Source organism: Pinus tabuliformis, chromosome X (assembly GCF_031772625.1).
Source record: "Pinus tabuliformis cultivar Carrire ecotype Pingquan chromosome X, CPIR1, whole genome shotgun sequence".
In the NCBI taxonomy this organism is placed as follows: Eukaryota; Viridiplantae; Streptophyta; class Pinopsida; order Pinales; family Pinaceae; genus Pinus; species Pinus tabuliformis.
In genome coordinates, this window is record NC_142308.1 from 1,495,796,466 (window position 1) to 1,495,819,993 (window position 23,528).

General features: G+C 36.3%; 2 long non-coding RNA genes across 3 annotated transcripts; both read left to right on the forward strand.

Moving 5' to 3' along the window:
• The first annotated feature begins 1,723 nt into the window (after window positions 1–1,723).
• Window positions 1,724–7,190, forward strand: LOC149145698 (uncharacterized). Its single transcript, XR_016265183.1, has 2 exons — window positions 1,724–5,387; window positions 5,489–7,190. It is a non-coding gene; the product is annotated as an uncharacterized LOC149145698 (long non-coding RNA).
• A 6,179-nt stretch (window positions 7,191–13,369) lies between these two features.
• LOC149145699 (uncharacterized) lies at window positions 13,370–17,894 on the forward strand. 2 transcript variants are annotated; one of them, XR_016264248.1, is made up of 3 exons: window positions 13,662–14,317; window positions 14,503–14,557; window positions 14,821–17,894. It is a non-coding gene; the product is annotated as an uncharacterized LOC149145699 (long non-coding RNA). The 2 variants fall into 2 exon arrangements; XR_016264247.1 differs by having other exon boundaries at window positions 13,370–14,557.
• Window positions 17,895–23,528: the final 5,634 nt, after the last annotated feature.

The window sequence follows — 23,528 nt, forward strand, 5'->3', positions numbered from 1 at the left end:
TCTATTTTTAACATTTCTTGTTGCTATTTTCAACACTCCCTCTCAACAAGAAAGGAATTCAGCTCGATCCTGAACCTTTGGAATGTTCTGCATGCAATACTTCTCTCTAGTGTTGTTGCTCCAGCAATCTCCAGAAACAAAAAAACATCCAACCTGAATCAGAATGATGCCTCTGTCATCAAAGTCTCTCACTGTTATATTCTCTGTTGACTGAAAACTCTGCGCTTCTGCTGACTCAGCTTTCTGCACTGTTGTCAATCCTTCTCTGTGCTCTTCAGTATCTGACTGCTCTAGCCTCTGTCACTTTGATCTCTGACTGCAACAATCCCACTGATTCCTCCCACCACTATTAATTTTGCACCTAAGCTACGATGGAGCCATATTGTACTCATGTGACTTGTAGCTATCTCATGGTTTGAGGTAGTTAATGGCTTTGGGACTAGACTTCACGTGTTTAGGTGCTAGCCTATAGTAAGGTTTGAATAACCCTATCCAAATTATAGGCTTGTATCCCTAATGAGAATGATATATATTCAATTGAGTTGAATAATTGACATTATGGTTGATAGGATTTGGTCATGGGATAGAAGAAATGGGGATGGGACTAAAACAAAGGTAGGGTAATGTGATTATGAGTAGACATCACTAATAGATGTATAATGATGAGACAAAGTAGATGAGAAAAAGTACTCAAAGCCAAAAATACTTAAAGTTGACCCCCCGAGCGGACGTCTCAGTGCTTTTTGAGGCATAAGTTAATTGCTATTGTGTGCGGCTTGTAGGCTATTGCACCTAGCCTAGGTTTATAGTGGCAGCCAGTTGGATTTGATCCTGGGCTTGTTCAGGATAACTCTCACCAGTTACCGATTATCCTAGATTAAAAAAAAAACAATGAAAAATGCAAACAAGGAATGCAAAAACACTTTGGATTGTTGATGCAAGCTTTTAATTCTACAACCAAACTAAGATGGAGTCCAACTGAACATGCATGACCTATAGCTAATAATTTTATGATTTGAGGTAGTTTGTTCTTAAGCCAACAATCTATTGCTATATATAGAAAAATTAGGTGGAAACTTGGTGAAGGCCATTTTTTTTATACATCATTCATTGATTTTAAGTAATGGTATGGTGATAAAAGCATCATTATTCTCTTGGAAATTTACTTTGAATAAATAATTAACATTTATTCTCATTTATGATCATATGTACATTTGAAACACCCACACTAAGCCCTCATTAATATTTTCTAATGAGAACAACTAACAAATGACTTTAGTTTGTGTTTAGATTTTAAGTGATGTTGTCTTCAAATGTGAAATTTTTTGTATATATTTAGAAGTCAACTATAACACTGTGTAGGGGAGCATTTAGATACATTATTCATGGACCTTGTTCAATGAACTTTTTGTTAGTTATACATAAATAATCCAATATAATTTTCTTATCTTCAAATTAGACAATAAACACTCCTCTCTTTTCCTTAACCTTGAGGGTATGCTAGTTGCTATTTTACAACCCAATATAAGGAGATATATAAGTATATCAAGTCTCCAATAATAATATAATAATAAAAAATCACGTTACTTCAAAATATAAATAAAAATAACAATATAGATTAAAAAAATTACAATACAATTCCAACACAAAATCTAAAAACTTGTTCCAAAATCTTTTAATATTTATTTTAATTAAATATTGTAAAATAAATTAAAAAAAAAAAAAACCATATCTCATCGAAATCTTAATATTAAATCTTTAAAGACATATTTTGATGTCAAAATTATAATATTTGAAAATATAAATTTGATATCTTATTAAATAAAAAAAATTAAATATAATATTTATATTAAAAAATATTATTATTATTATTAAATTTAATATTAATATTAATCATTGACCTTACACTGAAAGTAGAACAATCCATTAAAACCTTCAAAGCGAAAAATTTGTTTCTAAATAATTTTCCAATCACGTTGCAACCTACCAGCCTACCTTTGAATTACAAGTATGCTATTGTTTCGCTTTCCAACTTACCCTCTGATTGCAACTATCGAGGTTACGTGTACACGCAAAGACCTCTAAGCAATGGCAATTGAGAGATGCTCAATGCACCACGGAACATATCTCTGGAATCAACGCGGCCCTTCAAATTAAAATAAGTCGGTGGTTAAAAAGATAAGAATCCAATGCGCGCCATGCTTTCTTTTTCTTTTCCAGCTGGCGTTTTGATCCATATTCTTCCATAAAAAAAATAAGAATCCAATGCGCGCCAGGCTTTCTTTTTCTTTTCCAGCCGGCGTTTTGATCACCTTCGTCCATAAAAAAGATAAGAATCCAATCCGCGCCATGCTTTCTTTTTCTTTTCCAGCTGGCGTTTTGATCACCTTCGTCCATATTCTTCCACCGTTTCATCTTCACCGTCCATTTAACCCCTTCTGCCTATAAATTGATGAGTTCTACCTCTTGGCAAATCACATTCATTCGCTTCTTTCCTACCTTCCTCACATTACAAGGAAGGAAGGGAAATGCGATGGATGTTCCTCATCTAACGAAGGGAGGTATTGGTTTTGGTTTTCTTCTGTCTTTCGCGTCCTCCTTGCGGTTGTCTGCAGGTAGTTTTAAAATAGCATTACTTGTCGGTCTTTTTCCTCCCAGCATACAGAGGCGTACAGTTTTTTTATAGCATTACTTCTCGGTATTTTCCTCCCAGATTGCAGAGGCCTGCGGTTTTTTTTCTTTGAGTGGTGCTCTCTTTCCCTAATTTCAGTACTTTTTACTTTTCCTTCCATCTCTTCTCTTCTGGTGCTGTCTATCTTTAATTTCTTTGCATTTCTTATATATTCTAACACCTTAACATACCACAACCGTTTATGTTGAGATGTTAACTGGGGATGGGATTGTGGATTGGGGATGGCTTTTACATAGGTTTCGAGATGGCAAGCGACAAGTTGTAATTTGTTGTTCAGAAATCTAGGATATTCATTCAGGTAATTTGTGCTCTGTAAGTGATTAGGTTAAATTCGTTTGTTCTGTTGTGGTTTGAGGATCAAAATAGATCTGTGGAAACTTGACTCTGTAAGTAATTAGGCTTATTACATGTTCTCAGTTATTGGGTTGCATATGCTTTGTAACTATATGGCTTTGCTTTGTAAAGAAGCGCAACCTGTTAGTCGCTGATTACAGGACCATATGATCTCATGCGTTTTGGTTCCCCGAAGTGGATCTGCTTGTTGGTCTACCTGGTTGGCTAGATCTGAAGATTGGATGTTAGACACCACAAAGCCGTCCACACCAATGAGAGTATTATCTGAATCATTTCGTCCATTTCAACGCTTCTCTTGTTCAGATGGTTTACGTGTTTAGTGGCAGGAGAATGTTAGCTCAGTCGCTGCAGTATTAATATAAAGGGGATGGTGGTTGAGTTTTTCCTAGCGTTATTTTTGTTTCGTTGTGAGTATTTAGCAATGTCGCTGTTGGTCCTTGGCATGCATGACTTGAGAGATGGTTGATCCTTGGGTTGCAGGGCATTTCATCGAAATTTGGATTTCGATCATAGGAAGCGGAATGATTCCTCGCTTCCTTTCAACTTCTTCAAGAGGCCTTAATTAGGATTTGTTACAGGATCTACATAGGCGGTTTGGTCTTTGAGTATTTGTTGTTAATATCATGTAGTCTATTTGGTACTATCTTGTCTCCAATCATTGCTATGCCTGATTTGGGAAGGAATTGGTCCTTGGGCTGCAGGGCTTCTCTTGATCAGATGGTTTACATGTTTAAGGGCAGGAGAATGTTGGCTCAGTCGCTGCTGTATCAATATAAAGGGGACAGTGGTTGAGTTTTTCCTATCGTTATTTTTATTTCGTTGCGAGTATTTAGCATTATCGCTGTTGGTCCTTGGCATGCATGACTTGAGAGATGATTGATCCTTGGGCTGCAGGGCATTTCATTTAAATTTGGAATTCGATCATAGGAAGCGGAATCATTCCTCGCTTCCTTTCAACTTGTTCAAGAAGCCTTAATTTACAGGATCTACATAGGGGGTTTGGTGTTTAATTCTTTGTAGTTAATTTCATGTAGTCTAATTGTCCTTCACTTTGTCTCCAATCCTTGCTATGCCTGATTTAGGATTATTTGTAGTTAATTTCATGTAGTCTATTTGTCCTTAACTTTGTCTCCAATCATTGCTATGCCTGATTTAGGAAAGGATTGGTCCTTGGGCTGCAGGGCAACGAGTGGATCATGGAAAGCAGAAAATTCTCATGAAATATTATCAACAGGCATGACAAACTATCGCATGTCTATAGATCTAAGATTCTTTTTGAGTGTGTACTTTGTAGAGTTGGCTAACTTTAGAGGTTTAGTCCGTCGATATTTTATGAATGCTCCACAATCTGCAGCCCTAGGCATAAATTGTGCAGGACAGTGGATTGGAAGCTGGGTTAGAACGCATTTTCGGGTCGAAAACATCATCCAGGAGGTTTGCTAAGCTCTGATGAGTGGTTTTTAGTTGCATGTATATGTTCTCATTCTCTGTCTGTTAGAGGTGCAAGTTAACCATTCATAAGTAGGGGCATCATACATCCGGATCCGTTCTTTAGTTGATGTTTAAAGTGTGCTTTCAATGGTGCTGCTTTTATTAATACGCAGTCGTGATATTCTCCGTGGGAATAGAACGGATTACAATTTCAAACAGATTATATTTCCTTTTTGCCCCCTGTAACTCGAAGGTGTAATTGTTGTTATGGTCTATCTTTGTGACAAGCGATATTCTGTTTCTGATGATGTACTAGATCAAGTATCAAGTGTTATCTGAAGGTTATGCTGTAGAGGTTCAGTTTGACGCGGCAAAACAATATTTCAATGGCGTCCAATGATATATTTGCCATTGAACATTCAATTTCTGAACGGTCTCAGAACCCGTTTCTCTGGTGCCTGAAAGCCCTTGGGGTATAATTCATATTTTCCTTGTTTCAACTTTTCCATGCCATTCGTCGGATTGTATCTTTCACCTTGATTTTTTATAGTTTTTGTAATTCAGAGGTAAACGTATATGTTTTTGTACTTGAAAGATATTTCTTTCAAATTACATATTTCTTCTCGCTTGCCCTAAAATCGTTATATTTTCCTGCTGGTGTTTTCTGGGAGCCCATAACTTCAACAACTGTTGCAGCATAGCCTGAGTTGGCACAACAGGCTCCAGTTATGGTTGTAACGGATTGTTCTCTGGAGTGGTTCTTTCTATTAACCTTTTCACATCTTCATTAATTTCTTGAATCGGTTACTGTCTTCAATAGTCTTCACTCTTTCCTGTTTCTTTGACTGTCTTTTTTCCACCTCTGGTTGCCGCTGTGCATTGACCACACATCTCTCGACATGGACGTGAGGTCTCTAGATTGGCTCTTCGTTACATTGGTTGCATCTTCAAGCATTCTTTTTGCAAGATGCCGCTGTGCATTGACCACACATCTCTGGACATGGACGTGAGGTCTCTAGATTGGCTCTTCGTTACATTGGTTGTATCTTCAAGCATTCTTTTTGCAAGATGAGGGCTTCGTGTTTTCGCTCTTTCAGGCGAGCGTGTCACTCTTTCAAGCGAGCGTGTCACTTCTGTATTGCATCTATTTCTAGTCAGTGAATATGTCGTAATGTCTTCCCCGAGGTGTTGTCTTTTGCTTCTACTCACCAGGGCCGCCTTCTACAATTCAACGCATGTGATAATGTCTTCCTCGTGATGAAATGTATATGGTTACTTAAGGTGGCATGTAGATTTTGTACTGTTGTCTTCGGGGCCACTTTCTCTGATCCAGCAGATATGCCATAATTTCTTCCTCGCCCTCCCTGGTTAAGGTGGCATGCATGCTTTGTATTTTTTCTCCAAATAGTTGTGCCTTCGATTTGATCGTGTTCGTCGTGGCTCGTGGCCTTCCCATGCTTTTCCATGGTTTCAGTCTAGCCATTCATTAGACTTGGCTTTGCAACTTGCTACAAATGGGTATTTGTTCTACTTGGCTTCGATTATGACAATTTGGAGTGGCGTTCTGCATTCCTCCTGCCTTCATCAGTATTAAACCAACTTGCTATAAATGGGTCTTTGTTCTACTTGGCTTGGATCATGACAATTTGGAGTGGCCTTCTGCATTCCTCTTCTTTCATCAGTATTAAACCAACTTGCTATAAATGGGTCTTTGTTCTACTTGGCTTCGATCATGACAATTTCCAGTGGCCTTCTGCATTCCTTCTGCCTTCATCAGTATTAAACCAACTTGCTATAAATGGGTCTTTGTTCTACTTGGCTTCGATCATGACAATTGCAGTGGCCTTCTGCATTCCTCCTGCCTTCATCAGTATTAGACTGTCCAGGTTCTTGTTTTCACGCGCCAGTGATTTCAGCTCTCTGCTATGAATGAGTTTTTCTGCAACTTTGGCTTCTATCATAAGTATTTGGTCATTTAGGAGCCACGACTCTCATTTCTTCTGGTCTCATTTTCTCTAATGAAGTGATTCACTTGGGATAATGAACCGAAAAGTTTGGAATGTCGGTTTTTATTGAGGCGCTGTTCTTCATTAGCTCTTCATTAACTGGCCCGAGTAACATCCCTTTTGTTGTTCCTCTTCTGCAAGCGAGCGCGTCCCTGTTTATCTGGTTCTCTTCTGCAAGCGAGCGTGTCCCATCTGGTCCTTTTCTGCAAGCGAGCGTGTCCCTGTTTTATCTGGTCCTTTTCTGCAAGCGAGCGTGTCCCTGTTTATCTGGTCTTCTTCAGGCGAGCGTGAGATTGCCATCAGGCATTCATTCGTAGAAGTGGTTCTACTTTTCTCTCTTCATATAATGTTTAGCTACGATAATTTATAAATTGTTTTTGCTCTGGCCTCCTAATTTGGCGTTGACCATGGTTTTTTAATGTCCATCGACTTACGCTTTGTAATGGGTGGGGGTTATTTAATCTCCAATCTATCTCAGGATGTTAGCAGATATAAAGTTCTCCCTTCTCTACCTGTAAGGTGTCATGTAATAAAGTTCTTCCTTCTACCTGTAAGGTGTCATGTAATGGTATCACGGGTTGTCTCGATGTTAGCTGATATATCAATTTCTCCCGTGCAGCTTATAGCTGTCATATACTCATATCATGGATTCTAATGTAATATTTAACTTTTTAATAGAAATTTTATCATAATGGTTTCTGATACTATGTTTTGACTTTTTAATAATGGTTTCAATGGAATATGATTATATACATATTTTATATTTAAAATAGAAAAGGTAGCCATTTGTCGGGTACATGGGAAGTGGAGTCTCAAAAATCTGTCAGAGTGGCGATCGGCCTAAATAATACTAAAAAATACTATTTAATTAGAGAGTGAAGAAATAGAGCGATCTTATTCTAAGATTGTTGATAAAATACAATATGAACGAAGTTAGATTCCTTTTAGATTAAATCAAAGAAGTCCGATACTTTCAGAGTAATAAAAAAGAATCTCGTTAGTGGGGGGATAAATAAATCCTTTTAGATTAATCAAAAGGATCTCGTTAGTGGAGATAAATAAATGCACAACGATATTAGAACAAGAACTAAGTATCAAATTAAATATTAAATTTCTTCAAAAAAGGAGATTATATAAATATAATTATGTTTCTTCATACTTGCGTCCTACATTCATCAGAACACTCGTTCATCACAACACTGAACATTATGGCCAATAGAAGCATGAGAACCATGCAAAATAAGATAATACCGAAGTAAAAAAGGCGCCCTCATTTACATTCCATGGAAGACCACCATAAAGCAGAAGGAGAAAAGATAATACTGAAGTAAAAAAGGGGGCCAGATGATGCTCATTTACATTTCCATGGAATACCACCATAAAGCAGACAGAGAAGAGAAGTCAGCAGAGAGTTCAGAGGCTTCGTAATGGTAATTCACCTGTGGAAAATACCACAACAGTTCGCAAGCAAGCAAGATAGGCTAATAATCATAAATAACAAACTCCACCAAAAACGAACCAACATTAAATACAGAACCAAAAAAACCAAAGCAAAATGAAGAAAAAACAAAGCAAATGGTTGAAAAAAAAAGCAGCAGCAAAATGAACAAAGCAAAATGAAGGAAAAATAAAATAAAGCAAATGGTTGCAAAAAAACAAACCAAAAAAACAACAAAACAAAGTAAAATGAAGGAAAAACAAAGCAAATGGTTGCAAAAAAAAAAGCAGCAGCAAAATGAAAGCAAAATGAAGGAAAAACAAAGCAAATGGTTGCAAAAAAAAAAAGCAGCAGCAAAATGAAGGAAAAATAAAGCAAATGAAAGCAAAATGAACAAAAATGAAGAAAAATAAAATGAAGGAAAAACGAAGCAAGTGGTTGCAAAAAAAAAGCGGCAGCAAAATGAAGGAAAAATAAAGCAAATGGTTGTAAAAAAGAAGGAAAAATAAAGCAAATGAAAGCAAAATGAACAAAAATGAAGAAAAATAAAATGAAAGAAAAACAAAGCAAATGGTTGCAAAAAAAAGCAGCAGCAAAATGAAGGAAAAATAAAGCAAATGGTTGTAAAAAAAGAAAGCAAAATGAACAAAAATGAAGGAAATAACAAAGCAAATGGCTAAAAAAATAAAGCAAAATAAATTAACCGTTTTCTAGGTTAGAAATTAAATTAAAAAAGGAAAAATGAATCAAAATGAACAAACCTAGAAAACAAAGCAAAATGAACAAACCATTTTCTAGGTTAGAAATAAGAAAGCAAAATGAACAAAAATTAAGGAAATAACAAGCAAATAGCTAAAAAAAATAAAGCAAAATGAATCAACCATTTTCTAGGTTAGAAATTAAATTAAAAAAGGAAAAATGAATCAAAATGAACAAACCTAGAAAACAAAGCAAAATGAACAAACCATTTTCTAGGTTAGAAATTAAACAAAGCAAAATGAACAAACCATTTTCTAGGTTAGAAATTAAATTAAAAAAAAAAAAAACCAAAGCAAAATGACCATTTTTTAGGTTAGAAATTAAATTAAAAAAAACAAAGCAAAATGAACAAACCATTTTCTAGGTTAGAAATTAAATTAAAAAAAAAAACAAAGCAAAATGAACAAACCATTTTCTAGGTTGGAAATCAAATTAAAAAAAACAAAGCAAAATAAATAAAACCATTTTTTGGATTAGAAATTAAATTAAGGAAAAACAAAGCAAAATGAACAAAAACCTAGAAAACAAACAAACAAAATGAACAGAATCATTTTTTAGGGTAGAAATTAAATTAAAAAAGACAGCAAAAAAAAAAGGAAAAAAACAAAGCAAAATGAACAAACCTAGAAAACAAAGCAAAATAAACAAACAATTTTTTCTGGGTAAAAATTAAATAAATAAAAAAAGCAAAGTAAAATTAACAAAACATTTGCCGGTCAAAAATGAAAAAAAAAAAAAACAAATAAATTAAACAAAAATACAAAACATAATTAAAAATAAAAAACAAAGCAAAATGAACAAAACTATATGAAATAAAAAAAGAAAACAAAGAAATTAAACAAAAATGCAAAACATAATTAAAAATAAAAAACAAAGCAAAATGAACAAAACTATTTTCTAGGTTAGGAAATTAAATCAATGAAGGGAACAAACAAAGCAATGAAGGGAACAAAAAAAAAGAAGCAAAATGAACAAAACCATTTTCTAGGTTAGGAAATTAAATCAACGAAGGGAACAACAAAGGCAAAATCAACCAAAAAAAAAGCAAAATGAACAAACTATTTTTTATATTACAAATTAAATTAAAAAAGGAAATAACAAGGCAATTAAAGCAAAGCAATGAAGGGAAAAAACAAAGTAAAATAAACAAACTTGGAAATTAAATAAAAAAGAAGAAAAAACAAAGCAATGAAAGGAAAAAACAAAGCAAAATAAACACCATCCCTAGGTTGGAAATTAAAGGCTTTTGGATCCACATAAAGTGCTAAAAAACAAACTAAAAATCATCATTAAATACAGATCAAAAAAAGGAAGAAGCAAAGCAAAATGAACAAACCATTTTTTATCTTAGAAATTAAGGGTGGTTTTGGATTCACCAGGTAATCAAAAAGTCGTCATAAATTCCATCACATGGCATCTTCCAATGAATTTTGCACTCTCTATATAATGGGAAGGAAATGTTAATAATAACAAGCTAAGCAACACACTATATCACCCCTATAGTACCACCACCTCTATCTTGCAATTACTTCTAGGTCCACCAATAAAAGTGGAAGGGGATTGAAATGGGCCTAAGCTCTATACTAACCATTAGATGATGCCCAATTGAAATCCAATGGGAAAAGAGTCCCCAAGGTTCTTATGGTAACACTATTGATGGATCTTAGGTTTCCATGGACCAATCCCTTGGAAATAACTATCTTCGTAGTAATCAACATGTCAAGGGATTTGTATTTGAAAATCCTAGTATTTCTACATTACTAAATTCCTCAAAAAATGTACAATAAAACAAACACCGCATTCTTTTCGCATTCTTTCAGTCCAGACAAGAATGGATAGAAGACTACATTAATCGTATTTATTTTGGTGATTTCCTTCGAAATAATCTTATCGACACTCTTCACGTTACCTTAATTATATATCTATTATTATTATAGAGCGTTTAATTATAAGTTGATTGAATATATATATATATATATTTGAACAACATAACTATAATAATTCATTGCTCTTCAACAACTCCTTACATACCATATTAAAAAATTATATTAACATGTTTTGAAACATGGGAAGTATATTTACACATTGATTTTTCATTTTTTTATTCCCTAATTTATATCTTCAACCCCAAAGCTTCGAAATGGTAATGGTTTGCCTAAAAGGTTGGAGAAGTTTTTGGAGCGTTTGAAATGGGTGTTATTTATAGGCTTGACATGTCAGTTGTATGAGATTGTTTATTCCATGCATTTAACCTTTCCATTTCCCATTTAATCCTTCCTCTTTGTGTGGTTGGTTACTTCTTGATCTAGGATTTGGTGTGAGTGGTGATTGATGCATTTAAAATTGGTGTGAGTGGTGATGGATGCATTTAAAGTCTTTTATAGGTTGCTATTCCAAATTTATATGTCAGGGATATTAATAAGTGTTAATATCTTTTTTTATCATATAGGGTTTTATGTCATCATTAGATTTGATAGCACTTTGTCATTATTATGGTTTTTTTAATATTAGATTGAATAATTTATAGATAGAAAACCTGGGTTAAAGATTGGAAAATAAGAGAAATCCATCTTGAATAGGGTTACGTTTTATAGTAGATTCTATATTTTGATATTGGATTTTAAGTTTAAATTTGTCCATTTTCAACTCAAATGACATAATTGAACATTATTCATATACATTCTAGTATCGATATCCAATTCTTTTTATTTACTTGTAACATAGGAATGTATCTTAATCTCAAAATTTATTTAAATCTTGTTTCATATACATGAAGCCTATAGTATTCAGGGCTTGGATTGTACATCTTTAAATTGCATTAAAGAATATGTATTGTGTGCTTTTAAAAATTGTGATTGTATACATGAACCTTAATATCATGGATTCCATAGATTGAATTGATTCTCTTAGATCCTCTTTATATTAAGATTAATTTTGAGTTTCTCATACATTAAAGTAAGAGATTCCATGAATGTAGTACAATTGAATTGACTCTTTCATGCTCTACTTTATGGTAATGTACATTTTGTCATTTTTATTATAAAAAATTCATGCAATAAAGATCTTATGTAATGCCTCTATGGACAATTACACCAATGATCATCAAGGGGGTTCATCTATGTTTGGCTTATTTGATTTAAAAAACAAAATCCAAAGAGAATTCATAACCTACAATGGGGAAGGACAATTATTCAGGCCATGGTGCAAGTAATAGTGAAACTATCAAACGCTCAACCTACAAACACATTGATTCACTGATCCAACCATTAATTTTGCACCCAAACTACATGGAGCCATATTGTACTCATGTGACTTATAGCTAAGCATTTCATGGTTTGAGGTAGTTAATGGCTTCGGGACTAGACTTCACGTTTTTAGGTGCTAACCTATAGCTAACGATTGAATAACCCTATCCAAATCATAGGCTTATATCCCTAATGAGAATGATATAGATTCAATTGAGTTGAATAATTGGCATTATGGTTGATAGGATTTGGTCATGGGATAGAAGAAATGGGGATGGGACTCAAACAAAGGTAGGGTAATGGGATTCTAAGTAAACATCACTAATAGATGTAGAATGATGAGAAAAACTACTCGAAGCTAGAAAGACTTAAAGTTGACCTACGAGAACCAAAGAAAAGATAGAAATAACTCAATCTATAGCGAGGAGGGATATACTTATTCAATTAATGGCATGAGTAACAATGAACATGCAAACAAGGAATGCACAAACACTTTGGATTGTTGATGTAAGCCTTTAATTCTACAACCAAACTAAGATGGAGTCCAACTATACATGCTTGACCTATAGCTAATAATTTTTGGTTTGAGGTAATTTGTGGCTTCATAAGCAAAATTCATGATTTGATGATCCAACCTATAGTTAAGGGTAGATCGACATGGAAAAAACATCGATATTACAATTTGGTAAGAGCGCCAGGACTCATTGATGTTGTTAACAAAGTATCGACATTGTGTCTTTGTTCTTAAGCCAACAATTCGTTGCTACATGTATAAAAATTAGATGGAAACTTGGTGAATGTCATTTTTTTTAATTGATCATACACAATTCAAGTAATCCAATGGTGATAAAAGCATCATTATTCTCTTGGAAAATTACTTTAAATAAATGATCAACATGTATTCTTAGTTATGATCATATGTACATTTGAAATACCCACACTAAGATCTCACTAATATTTTCTCATGAGAACAACTAATAAATGACTTTAGTTTGAGTTTACATAAATCATCCAATATAGTTTTCTTATCTTCAAATTAGATATTAAACATTCCTCTCTTTTCTTTATCTTAAAGGGTATGCTTGTTGGGATTCTACAACCTAGTATGACAGGATGTGTAAGTATGTCATGTCTCCAATAAAATAATAATAAAAATAAAAAAATTAATGTCAATACGAAATAAAAATGAAAATAACCATATAGATAAAAAAATTTACAATACAATTCAACATCAAAAATAAAAAATTTTACTTTAAATTTTTAAATATTAATTTTAATTAAATATTTATAAAATAAGTTTTAAAATGAAAAACCATAGTTTATGTATATACTAATATTAAAATCTTTAAAAACATAAATATTCCATATCAAAATTGTAATATTTGAAAATATAAATTTGATATAGTTTTATTTTAAATTTTGTTAAAAATATCATTAAATTTAATATTCATATTAAAAAATTAATATTATTATTAAATTTAATAATTTGAAAAAAAAATTGTATCTCGAGATAATTTTTGATTCTTTAAATAATTTATATATAACTTCCCTCATATTAATAAATCTAATTAGAACAAATTTAATTTTTGATTCTTTAAATAATTTAAAATAGTTTATATGTAACTTCCCTCATATTAATAAATCTAATTATAACAAATTTATTTAAAGAATTACTATCCTTAACTTTACATTAAAAATAGAACAATCCATTAGAAACGTTCAGAGGGAAAATAATTTTCCAATCACAATTTTAACCTACCAACCTCCCATTGAATTATAACTATACTATTGTTTTGAAATAGATAGATAGTATATCAACCATCTAAATTTATTTATTCAAGAATCGCTTTCCAACTTACCCTCTGATTGCAACTATAGAGGTTACGTGTACGCAAAGGCCTCTAAACAATAGCAATGATAGAGGCTCAATGTACCACGGAACATATCTCTGGAATCAACGCTGCCGTTCAAATTAAAATAAGTCGGTGGTAAAAAGATAGGAATCCAATGCGCGCCATTCATTCTTTTTCTTTTCCAGCTGGCGTTTTAATCACCTTCGTCCATCTGCTTCCACCGTTTCATCTTCACCGTCCATTTAACCCCTTCTGCCTATAAATTGATGACTTCTGCATTTTGCTAAATCACATTCATTGCTTCTTTCCTACCTTCCTCTCACATTATATGGAAGGAAGGGAAATGCGATGGATGTCCCTCATCTAAAGAAGGGAGGTATTGGTTTTCATCTGTCTTTAGCGTCTTGATTGTGGCTATTAAAATAGCATTACTTGTGGGTACTTTTCCTCTCAGGATACAGAGGCGTGCAGGTTTTCTATAGCATTACTTGTTGGTATTTTTTCCTCCCAGATTACAAGAGACGTGCGGTTTTTTATGAGTACTCTTCTCTGTCCCTAATTTCAGTACTTTTTACCGTTCCTTCCATCCTTTCTCTACTTGGTGCTGTCTATCTTTAATTTCTGTACTTTTCTTGTTTCTGTTATTATATATTCGAGCACCTTAACATACCACATACGCTTATGTTGAGATGTGAATTCGGGATGGGATTGTGGATTGGGGAAGGGTTTTCCATAGGTATGGAGATAACAAGCGACACGAATCTAGGGTTTTCTTTCAGGTAATTTCGTGTTCTATAAGTGATTAGGTTAATTTTGTGCTCTGTAAGTGATTAGGTTAAATATGTTTTTCCTGTTGTGGTTTGAGGATCAAAATAGATCAGTGGAAACTTCGCTCTGTAAGTAATTAGGTTTATTATATGTTCTTAGGTAGTGGGTTGTGTATGCTTTATAACTATATGCGCTTGCTTTGTAAAGAAGCGCAACCTTTTAGTCTCTGCTCATAACAGGACCGTATGATCTTATGCTTTTTGGTTCCCAATAGTGGATCTGCTTGTTGGTCTCTACTTGGTTGGCTAGCTCTGGAGATTGGATGTTAAGACGCCACAAGGTCGTCACACCATTTGCTATTGTATTTGAAAGTATTATCTTAATCATTTCGTCCCTTTCAAAGCTAGTGCTGCTCTTGTTTAGATGGTTTACATGTTTTAGTGGCAGGAGAATGAAGGCTCAGTAGACGCGGTATCAATATAAAGGGATGGTGGTGGTGGTGGTCGAGTGTTTTCTAGTTTTATTTTTATTTCCTTGTGAGTATTTAGCATTGTCGCTGTTGATACTTGGTATGCGTGACTTGAGAGATGATTGATCCTTGGGCTGCAGGGCATTTCATCTAAATTTGGATTTCTATCATAGCAATTCCTCGCTTCCTCGCAACTTGTCAGGAAAGCTTAATTAGGGTCCGTTACAGGATCTAAAAAAGGGGGTTTGGTCTGTTAATTTCATGTAGTGTATTTGCCATTAACGTTGCCTCTAATCATTCGTATGGCTGATTTGGGAAAGAATTGGTCCTTGGGCTGCAGGGCAACGAGTGGATGGAAAGCAGAAAATTGTCTTGAAATACTATCAACAGGCATGACAAAATATCACAGGTTTATAGATCTAAGATTCTTTTTGAGTGTGTACTTTGTAGTGTTGGAATACTTTAGAGGATTAGTCTGTCGATATTTTATGATTGCTCCACAATCTGCAGCCTTAGGCATAAATTGTGCAGGATAGTGGATTGAAAGGTGGGTTAGAACGCATATCCCGGTCGAAATCATCATCCAGGAGGTTTGCTAAACTCTGATGAGTGGTTTTTAGTTGCAGTTACATGTTCTCGTTCTCTGTCTGTTAGAGGTAAATGGGTCATTCATAAGTAGGGACATCATAAATCTGGATCCGTCCTTTGATGTCTAAAGAGTGTTTTCAATGTTTGAGTGCTGCTTTTAACACCTAGTCGTCATATTCTCCATGGGAATAGAAATGATTACAATTATATTTCATTTTTTGCGCTTGTAACTCGAAGGTGTAATTGTTTTTATGGTCTAGTATCTTTGGGACAAGCGATATTCTGTTTCTCTGAAGGTGTACTGGATCAAGCGTTATCTGAAGGTTGTTCAGCTTGACGAGGCAAAACAATATTTCAAAACATATTTGCCATTCAATGGTCAATTTCTGAAAGCACTCATAGCCCGTCTGTCCGGGGTGCCTCAAAGCCTTTGGAATATAATTCATCTTTTCCTTTATTTCAACTTCTCCATGGCATTCATCAGATTGTATCTTCCACCTTGATTATGTTGATACTCTTGTGATACAGAGGTAAACGTATATGTCCACCTTGATTATGTTGATACTTTTGTGATAAAGAGATTACTTTTTCTAATTTCTCTCAAATTACATTATTCATTTCTTCTTGCTTGCCCTGAAATCGAAATCGTTAGCTGTTCCTACTGGTATTTCCTGCAAGCCCAAAACTTCAACAGATGTTGCCGCATCGGCTGAGTTGGCACAATAGGATCGTGGATGCCCTTTTACAGTTGGTTGTAACGGATTGTTCTTTGGAGTGGTTCTTTCTATTAACCTTTTCACATCTTCGTTAATTTGTTGTATCGGCCACTTTCTTCAATTTTCTTCACTCTTTCCTGTTTCTTTGACTGTGTACTCTTTTCACATCTGGCTGCCGCTATGCATTGAACACATCTCTGGCCATGGACTTTAGATTGGCTCTTAGCTACATGGTATGGTTGCATCTTCAAGCATATTTTGCTGTGCGTGGAACACTTTTCCGGACATGGTCTTCGATTCTCTGGATCGGCTCTTGGCTGCGTGGCAAGGTTACATCTTCGAGATGGGTTTCAGGGCAAGATGATGACTTCGTTTTGTCACTCTTTCAAGCGATCGTGTCACTTCTGGATTGCATCTATTTCTGATCAGTGAAAATGTTGGAATGTACCGAAGAGGTGCTCTCTTCGGGCTTCTGCTCACTAGGGCTGGCGGCTGCACCACAATTACTTTCTGTGACGAAATGTATATGGCTGCTTAAGGTGGCATGTAGATTCTGTACTGGTGATTTTTCAACCATGGCCGCCTTCTATGATCCAGCAGATACGTCAGAATGTCTTGCCCGCCCTTTTTGTAATGAAATGAATAATGTGGGATGCAGGCTTTGTATTGTATTTCGAAGCTGCCTGTGGCTACGACCTGAGCGTGTTCATGGTGGCCTTTTAAACTGTGATTTCCCCTTGCTTTCAGTCTAACCATTAATTAGACTTTCATAGCCCCTGTCGTGCACGCTTTGTTTTTGCATTTTGCTATGAATGGATGATGACCATTTGGGGTGGCCTTCTGCATTGTGACTCCCACCCGCCTTCATCAGTATTAGACTCTCATGGTTCCTGTCTGCACGCGCCAGTGATTTCACCTCTGCCATTATTGAGTGTTTGTGCAACTTTGGCTTCTCTCATAAGTATTTGGTCATTTAGTAGCCACGACTCGGATTTTCTCTAGCTTTGTCTTGGGACTTCGACATCTTCTGCTTGACCTTTTGTGTCTTCGATCTCATGAAATGAGTCAGTTGGGATAATGAACCGATAAGTTGGAATATTGGTTTTATGTTCTCGTTCTCTTGAGGCGTTGTTTGTTCATATTGGTATCTCTTGGGTTTTCCAATATATCGCTGCTGCTCCTCATTAACTGGCCCGAATAACGTCCCCTCTGTTGTTCCTCTGCAAGCGAGCGTGTCCGTGTTTATCTGGTCTTCTGCAGGCGAGCGTGAGATTGCCATAAAAAGTCATTCGGGGGGGAAGTGCTTCTATTATTCTTTGTACATAATGTTTTCTACGTATAAATGTTAGCGACGATATTTTCTAAATTTTGTTTTTGCATGCGGCCTCCTAATTTGGCATTGACCATTTGTTTTGGAATGGCTGGGGTTATTTAATTTCCAATTTATGTCACTATGTTAGCAGATCTATCAAGTTCTCCCATTCAGCTTGTAGGTGTTATGTAATGATATCATGGGTTCTAATGTAATAACTAACTTGTTAATAGCAATATATCATCATGGTTTCTCATACTGTATTTTGGCTTCCTAATAATGGTTTTCAATATATTGATTATATTGGAAGTCGAGTCTCACAATGATGCAAATTAAAGCTGTAAAAAATTCACGTCCTACCTAAACAATATGAAAGAATATTCTAGATCGTATTCTCAGATTAATCAAAGAGAATGGAAAGAAAGAGTGATCTCGTTTTTAGATTGATCAATGACAATATGAAAAGTCCGATTCTTAGATTACTCAAAAGAGAGATCTCGTTCTTAGACTGATTAAAGAGAATGGGGATAAATAAATGCACAAACGATAAAAACATTTACAAACCTTTTTCATTAAAAGAGTTTACATGATTCTCAGATTAATCAAAGAGAATGGGAAGAAAGAGTGATCTCGTTTTTAGATTCATCAATGACAATATGAAAAGTCCGATTCTTAGATTACTCAATCGTTCTTAGACTGATCAAAGAGAATGGGGATAAATAAATGCACAAACGATAAAAACATTTACAAACCTTTTTCATTAAAAGAGTTTACATGATCATGTCTATGTATCTTGATGTCCCAGATTCACAATACTCAAAAAACATTATGGTCAACAAATACAGAAGAAGATAATACCGGGGTGAAAAATACCACAATAATCCGCGAGCAAGACAGGGGAAATATAGGTAAAAAGCTTCCAGCAAAATCAACCAAAGGCTAATCATCGGATGCAGATCAGAAAGGGAAAATAATAGAGCAAAATGAAAACCAATTCTATGCCATAAATCAAAGGTGGAAAAATATCACATTAATCCGCGAGCAAGACAGGAGAAATATAGATAAAAAGTTTCCACCAAAATGGAACCAAAGGCTAATCATCGAATATTTCAAAAAAGGAAAAAAAAAGGAGTAAAATGAAAACCAAAAAGGGAAAAAAAAGAGGAAAATGAAAACCAATTCTATGCTCGAAATCAAAGTCATCAGATACACAACCAGCGCCATTGACAAGGTAATCAAAGTGCATCATACCCGGGTTGAAGTGAAGTCCCACGGTTGAAGCCCAGTTGAAGTGAAGTTACCGTTGAAGCCCGTTGAAGTGAAGTCCCACTTTGAGGGGTATCAAAGAGAATTCGTTAGGATTTTTGGAAACGATTGCTTGAAAACATTGGGATTATCTTCTAAATTTTCTTTAAGTTCTGCCCCGTACATTACATTGTACGGGCTTGTGTAAAATCTGCTCTGTGAAATGACTATCTGCTCTAGATTAATGGGTCTTTTATGTTCCATAGAAATATTTTGGGTTATTTGTTTTGAGGATCATAGTGATGAAGGAAGAGAGATGAAGTGAAACCCTAGTACGGATGATCCATGCTACAAATTAGCTCTTCGCTACTTTGGTTTGCTCAGTGACCTCTCCAGGATATAAGAGTTCATGTGTAACTTTGGTTTGCTCAGTGACCTCTCCAGGATATAAGAGTTCATGTGTAACAAAATAAATGGAGTAAAGGTGTATATTATATCATGTACGGATTGTATTGGCAATAATTAGATAAAGAACAACTTGGTCAATATTAATGGGTCTTTCATGTTCCATAGAAATATTTTGGGTTATTTGTTTCAAAGCGATGAAGGAAGCGAGAGGGATTGAAACCCTCGTACGGATGATCCGTGCTGCACATTATTCGTTTGGCTCAACACGGTATAATAGTTCATGTGTAACAAAATAAATGGTGTAAAGGTGTATATTATATCATATATGGATTTTATTGGTAATATAACGAATAATACAATTGGATAAAGAACAACTTGGTCTATTGTATTGCTCATTTTGTTCAAAATAATTAATTATTTAATTTCTTTTCTTTCTTTCTTTTTCTTGTTTTTTTTAACCTACTTGGCTTGGTATCATGGCCCTACGGTATGGTCGATTTGAAGGCATCGAAAGAATTTCATTGCAATTATACAACTATTCTAACTTGGACCACACCTAACTCTTTTACACTTCAACACTTAGTCAATTTTCCAATTCAAGTTCAATCTTCTTATTCAATAGAAACAAAAATAAAACTTCTATCCATTCACTTCATTAGTATTCAATAATTTTGTGATATCGTAACAACAATTATAAACCAATGTACACAATAATTTACATGACAGGGGGAGCTCCCAACAATTCCCCAACTACTTTTAATAACTTCAAATATAATTTACAATAGAGTTACAAAGGGCTAGCCATGTCCAAACTCATGCATTGCCCAATCTTTACAAGTTACAAAAGAATGTAGTCACTTGCGCAACCCAACACACTTGCCCACAAATGCCAAGTTCGACAACATGGGGCATGCCCAGCCTAAAGCTGGCACATCTCCCAACAAAACCCCTAAAAATAACGTCCCAAAAAACCAACCCTCGGCCTTGCCCAAAAACCAACTCACTTGGGCGATCTCTCCTCTTTCTGTGATGTGCCTTAGCTGTGTTTCCAAATTCTACGATGTGCACCTTGCAACTCTGTGATATCTCACAACTCACATTTTTGTGATATTGCAGACTTTGTCCTTTTTTGCGCTCTGTTTTGTGATCTCTTTGTCTTTTGTGAACTTACTCACTGCCTCCTCCAAGTGCCAAGTTCTTCTACTTATATGCGTCCCTGCCCTTTGGTTAAGTGTGGGTTCACACCCTTATAAGTGTTGAGTCGACCTACTCCTTGTTGTGCAGGTGCCCCTTCATGGGTGGGCACGTTGTTGTTTGGGTTCTTTGCCTTTGTGTGCTCCACACCACTGCCTCGTCGCAATGTCGTGTTCCCTACTCCATCAACTCGCTTCCCCTCATCCCATTCCATCGTACCTTTGCTTGCTTTGTACGCCACATCTCAGCTTGTCGCATTACCCAGGCGCCCCACCATAGGTGCATGCGTGCCCGTGGGTGTGGGCTTACTGAGTCGATTTGTCACCGTGTTGTGTACGCGATGCGGGCTTATCGAGTCGATTCATCGCCTTGTTGTGTGGGCAGATGCACCCATCATTTTGTTCCTGCTATGTCTTGCTTGGTGCCCCACCATTGTGTGGGCGTGCACCCCTCCAACTCGTGCACACAGCCCCTATGTGGACTTAGGTGCCCCTCCATGTGTGTGTGCTCGTATTGCCTACAAATCAGGTTTTCGCCACCAAGTGAGCTTGGCCCATCAAGGGCACCTGTCGACCTTCGTGCCAACTCGGGGCCCTTACATCCTCCCCCACTTCAAAATGGTTGTCATCCTTGACAACAACTCCACTTAGCAAACTCCATATCCAAGTCCATTTGTGGAAAAAAGCCTCCAACTCCAACGTTAATCGTTCTTGTTGCATGAACTCCTTGCCATCATCACACGACCTTCATCAAGGCTCATGACTCTATCTGGGTAAGACTCCTAATTCTCACTGTCATCAACCACAACTTGTTGCAGTCCTCCACACTGCCTCAACTCACGAAACGCTGCTCCCTCCATCTCTTGCATGCTTTGGTTGCAACTCATATTGTGCTAGTCCACCACATATCATGATCATGTGAAATGTCGCTGCCATACACCAACTCAACTCCAACATGCCTTTGTGCACTTGCGCATCTCATGACTCGAACTAGTTGGGTGATCAATGCAACCATCATGTTGAAACCATGAGAATGCACCTCCTCATGCCATCATCGATTGTTTCTCCAACACTTTGTCACATCTTCAACTTCGATCAATAACTTCTTCCCATCCTCACACATCAATCCTTCAACCAACAGTGAAACATCGTGCCATATCTAGGTCCATGAAGAAGACTCCATCTCATCTTTGATACGTTGCTCATTAAATTTGTCAAAGGGGCAATTCATCACTTGCCTCATCATCTCGTCCATGTGCCACCCATGGTCATAGACCAACAACATCCATGTCCATCAAAATGGTTAAGTTTCATCAAACTCAACCCATGCCTAAGTGCTTTCACTAATGCACATTCGTCGCTGCAACCACCATCGTACTGCAAGCCATCTTGCTCCTATCACATCCATCAAGTCGCTTCCTGTGAACACATCCCATACTGTGCCCAAGGTCTGCGTCGCATACCGCATCAAAGTCAAGTCCAAAAATGACCTTAGATCTTGAATGAACTAGATACTCCAAGATCACCGAAGTCTTCATATGTTGCAACTCTCTTAAAGTCATCATAGGCTCCTTTGAACTACCTTCATCCAAGACTTCAAGCAAGCACACTTGTCTCAGTCGCAAGTCCCATTGCAAGTTGCCTCTACCTTCGTCGCATGAATGCTCCCATAGGTGGCCGATCTCTTCCTTCAAAACGACCATGGCCTTGTTGTTCGAATGTGCCCAACATCCTCATTGGTCCATCTACAAAACATATTCATGTGACATCGGGAAGTCCATCCTGCACAACATCCTCACTTATAACTTATGCTTGACGCCCATATGCGACATCTCTATAAGCACCCTCACTTGATGTCTCTACATGAAGTTTTCCATGCCCATCTTCTTCAACTCGTTGCACACGACTTAGGTTGCCCAACTCGTCCTCTTCAACAAGGCCAACATAACTTTATTCATTGCATCCTTGCCTTTGGTCAGGGTGGCACCCTCAGTCACCCTACCCTCATTGTCATCACAGGTCCCTTCCATCATTGTTGCCTCTTCCACTAAAGGCTCACCAAAGACTTCTACTTAGCCAAAATGAGGCTTTGATGATGAAGTTCACCTAAATATGCATCATATCGTCTTCTTCACTTTGGTGTTCCCTTCCTTTCCATGAGTCATGCTAGGCACTTAGCCAAATCTTCGTTCGGCTAAGCATGACTCACTCATCACATAAGTTCATCACGTTCCACCCTTGTCTCGGGAATTCACACTTTCTACTCTAAGGTTGCATACCACCCAAACAAGTCCTGCAAAAGCCAAAATCATCCATGGTATAACTAAATGCAAACATACCTTAACCTTCCAACTGAAAGTCATCCATCACACGTTCTTACAATCTTCATCAACAACTTCATCTTTCTTTCATGGTTGCGATATAAACGAATTTGGTCCAACTTCAGAAAGCTTTATCTCACCAAGTTCTTTCTCTTTCATCAACGAAGTTGCAACACTTGTTCCTTCATGCTTGTCCTTACGACCAACTTCTTCCTTCAATGGATGTGACATGCCCAAATCTAGTTAAGATGTGGTATGTATCGTCCCACCAAACGCTTCCTCTTTTGGCACCATGTTTGCAACACTTACATATCACTTGAACATTTGAGCAACCTCCTCTTCATGTGTCACAAATTCTTCTTCATCATCACAATTAGCAGCTTCAACCTACCCAATCGCCCAACCAAGTCAAGGAAACTCCCTTCTAACATTTTCTTCCAAATATTCAAGTTCTTATTGCAATTGTGGCCTCTCTTCGTTCATGCGGCCTAACTTGTCCATGAGCTGCATAAGTTTATTGTGACCCTCTTGTAGAGTTGCCATCGTACTTCCCAACTCTTAATTAGCTCACAACCTTGGTCGTAGTTCTTCCAAACTTCTTCAAGTGCCCACCTTCCCAAAGTAAACTCTGATACCATCTATCATGGCCCCACGTTGTGGCCGCCTTGAAGACCATCGTGGGTGCTTGTGAGACAATGGCTATATTTTGTTGCAATTATACAACTACTCT